The sequence below is a fragment of the Labrus mixtus genome, chromosome 5, assembly GCF_963584025.1.
Source record: "Labrus mixtus chromosome 5, fLabMix1.1, whole genome shotgun sequence".
NCBI classification, from domain to species: Eukaryota; Metazoa; Chordata; class Actinopteri; order Labriformes; family Labridae; genus Labrus; species Labrus mixtus.
The window spans coordinates 33021847-33025712 of NC_083616.1; the positions used below are offsets into that span (position 1 = coordinate 33021847).

Sequence of the window (3866 nt, forward strand, 5' to 3'; positions counted from 1 at the left end):
TCGAGTCTTATCTTAAAGGCGCAGTACGTAGACTCCACCACCAGGGGGCTCTCAATCAAAACAACAACAAAAGATGATGTGAAGGCTGGGATCATCATGGGAGTGATTCTCTCTGCTACTCCACCCCCACACACCGCCGATAAAAAAACTAACTCTGAGTTGACCGTAGTCATGACGACCGGGTGAAACCGACCTGAGGAAGAGAATCTGTTCACAGACGAGCTGATGGATCAGAGTTTAATGTACATGATGTTTTAATCACAGCATACAGCGACAGAACGACAGCTTTCATTTAAAGAGACACACACACCAAAACGGAGCGTTCTGAGAGAGCTGGTTTATACAGGGTCACAAACCTCCTCTGCTGCTTGATTCATGTTATATTTTGACCAAAGCACAGATGAAAAGGTGGAGGAGGGGACTGTTTGAAAAGGTGGAGGAGGGGACTGTTAGAAAAGGTGGAGGAGGGGACTGTTTGAAAAGGTGGAGGAGGAGACTGTTTGAAAAGGTGGAGGAGGGGGCTGTTTGAAAAGGTGGAGGAGGGGGCTGTTTGAAAAGGTGGAGGAGGGGACTGTTTGAAAAGGTGGAGGAGGGGACTGTTTGAAAAGGTGGAGGAGGGGACTGTTTGAAAAGGTGGAGGAGGAGACTGTTAGAAAAGGTGGAGGAGGAGGACTGTTTGAAAAGGTGGAGGAGGGGACTGTTTGAAAAGGTGGAGGAGGAGACTGTTTGAAAAGGTGGAGGAGGAGACTGTTAGAAAAGGTGGAGGAGGGGGAGAATATGTCCTCTTTAAGTTATTTCTAAAAGCCTAAAGATACTTCCTGGCTGATTTAAAGTATTGATGATGTAAAAGGTGAACCTGATATGTGATGAATGATTGAGTGTGCAGGTGTATCAGCAGACTCACCTGTGCTCCTTCACACTAACAGCTGCTCTTATGATTTAATGTAAAAACAACCCGGGGTTTATTTAAGGATAAGAGGAAACTTCCTGTGATGTCTTTATCGCAGTATTTACGGTTTCCTTTAAATTCACAGAGACGTTGAGCAGCCTCGTTTTAACGCAAACTTGTTGTTATTTCAGTTATCCCGTTATTTCAGTTATCTCGTTATTTCAGTTATCTCGTTATTTCTGTTATCTCGTTATTTCAGTTATCCCGTTATTTCAGTTATCTCGTTATTTCAGTTATCCCGTTATTTCAGTTATCTCGTTATTTCAGTTATCTCGTTATTTCAGTTATCCCGTTATTTCTGTTATCTCGTTATTTCAGTTATCCCGTTATTTCTGTTATCTCGTTATTTCAGTTATCTCGTTATTTCAGTTATCTCGTTATTTCAGTTATCTCGTTATTTCTGTTATCTCGTTATTTCTGTTATCCCGTTATTTCAGTTATCTCGTTATTTCAGTTATCTCGTTATTTCTGTTATCCCGTTATTTCAGTTATCCCGTTATTTCTGTTATCTCGTTATTTCAGTTATCTCGTTATTTCAGTTATCTCGTTATTTCTGTTATCCCGTTATTTCTGTTATCTCGTTATTTCAGTTATCCCGTTATTTCTGTTATCCCGTTATTTCAGTTATCTCGTTATTTCAGTTATCCCGTTATTTCTGTTATCCCGTTATTTCTGTTATCCCGTTATTTCAGTTATCTCGTTATTTCTGTTATCCCGTTATTTCAGTTATCCCGTTATTTCAGTTATCTCGTTATTTCAGTTATCTCGTTTAAAAGACTCGAGTTATAAATTGACAGACTGAACACAGAGAGAGTCCTGAAGCCGGACTACATGAGGTCTAAAGTCAGCCGAGCCGTGCGGGACAGCAGCAGCCGGTTCATCCCTCTCTCTCCTCCGCACTGAAACTGTCACAAGAAGCGGACTCTTACCTTCAGCACCGGGAGGAGCACCGGGAGAGGAGAGGGCTCCTGCCTCCGTAAACTCTTTGTTGTTGTAGTTCTTTGAAGGGTCCTGTGACAGATATTAAGTCCCGGTTTCGGTGTCGGTTTGTATCCGGATAGAAACACAACGTGGAGTGAAAGGAAGCAGCAGCGGTCACCAGGCAGCCTGCTGTCAGCGCTCCAGCAGGGGAGAACGGAGGATGCGGCTGCGCATGCGCCTACCAACTGCTACTGCGAAACAAAGATCGTCTAATGATAGGATGAGCCGCTCAACAGGAAATAATCAGAACCCTTTTTTAAAGACATTTTTACATACTTGTATTAGCATACATCCGTGTATGTATGTGAGCCCTTTGTGATAAAGAAAGCTCTCAAGTTCATGACTTAAGATCATAAATTGTATCTTAAATAACTGTGGACGCAATCATTGTTTTAGCTTACCAACTTATTGTTTTGTACAGAGCCCCTGAAGCCCCTCAAAGTAAAAACTTTTATTTTATTACAATATGATTATCTTGTGCAAACAAGTTATGATCTTGTGCATATTACTTAGATGATAACTTGTATGCACAGCAAAAATATATTATGTGTACAAGATAATAACTTGTTCCCACAAGATAAACTCTGCTGCTCACTTACAAAAACATCTCCTCCTTCCCTAAACCCTCTGATCCAGGTCTACACTCCCTCCCCCTCCACTATGCTCTGCCAGTGAAAGGCGTCTGATCCAACCTTCACAACAGGGTCCTAAGACGCTGACTAGACTCTTCTCCTCTGTCGCCCCCCCGGTGGTGGAATGAACTTCCAAACTCCATGTGATCTACAGAGTCCCTCTGCACCTTTAAGAAAAAGCTAAAGACCCAGCTCTTTCATGAATACCTACTAACTTAATGATGATGATATTTAGGATGTTTTTTGATGCTGATTTTAACTCTCAAGAACAGCTGTCGATGTTGTGCTTTGCCTCTGGTCACTTCCTGTCAGCACCTGTGTGTCCAATCAGACTCAAAGCTGATCGTTTGCTCTTCCTGTCGTTGTTTCCTCCTCTCTAGATCCTCGCGTGTGTTGTTCTTACTCTCTGATGTACGTCGCTTTGGATAAAAGCGTCTGATAAATTAATTGTACAATTGTATGGATATATGTCCACTGAGGGCTTCCATACATTCATTTAAATAACTTGAACTGAATAAATATTATTAAAAACCTGAAATACTAAAATTTGAGAAGCTGGAGCCAGCGATGCTTTGCAAAGGTTTGATAATTTTCTTTGAAAAAAGAGTTGTATACCAATGTTCAAGTAGTTATTAAATTAACCAAATATTTCAGATCTACAGATAAAAACTTGTTGCATAAACATTATAGCACATATACATTCATCTGCTACAGTATGGGTCAACTATTTGAGTTGTTATGGAGACTGACGGCATGTCATCACTCAACCGCTGGCTGTCGAGGTGGTGTCCAGCACACGATGTGGGCTTCATAGATAACTGGCAGTCTTTTTGGGGAAAACCTGGTCTGCTAGCTAGAGACGGCATCCATCCCACTTTGGACGGTGCAGCTCTATTATCTAGAAACATAGCAGAGGTTATTAGTCCAAAACCCTGACAACAACACAGAGTTCAGACCAGGAGGCAGAGCTGCAGTCTTACACTTAGATCTGTCTCCCAGTCACTATAGCTGTAATTCTGAATCGAACTGTAGTTATACTATAGGTACTGTGTCTGTCCCCCGGCCCAGACCCGTTTTTATAAGTCATCCAAACGGCGTGGATCGTCAAAATCTCATTAGAATCAAAACTACGAATACGATTTTGCTACAAGATCGGAGGATTCACTGCGGACTTTTGAACATTAGGTCCTTAGCATCCAAGTCTCTTTTAGTGAATGATCTGATATCAGATCAGCACATTGATTTACTTTGTTTGACTGAAACCTGGCTGTGTCGAGATGAATATGTTAGTTTGAATGAATCCA

General features: G+C 41.6%; 1 protein-coding gene across 1 annotated transcript in view; it reads right to left on the reverse strand.

The window, feature by feature from the left end:
* The window catches only part of LOC132974810 (spermatid perinuclear RNA-binding protein-like), a 76083-nt gene extending 73977 nt beyond the window's left edge, over nucleotides 1-2106 (reverse strand). Inside the window, exon 1 of the mRNA XM_061039085.1 lies at nucleotides 1879-2106. The gene's annotated coding sequence lies outside the window, so the exon portion shown is untranslated. The remainder of the gene's footprint in view (nucleotides 1-1878) is intronic.
* Between the last annotated feature and the right edge of the window lie 1760 nt (nucleotides 2107-3866).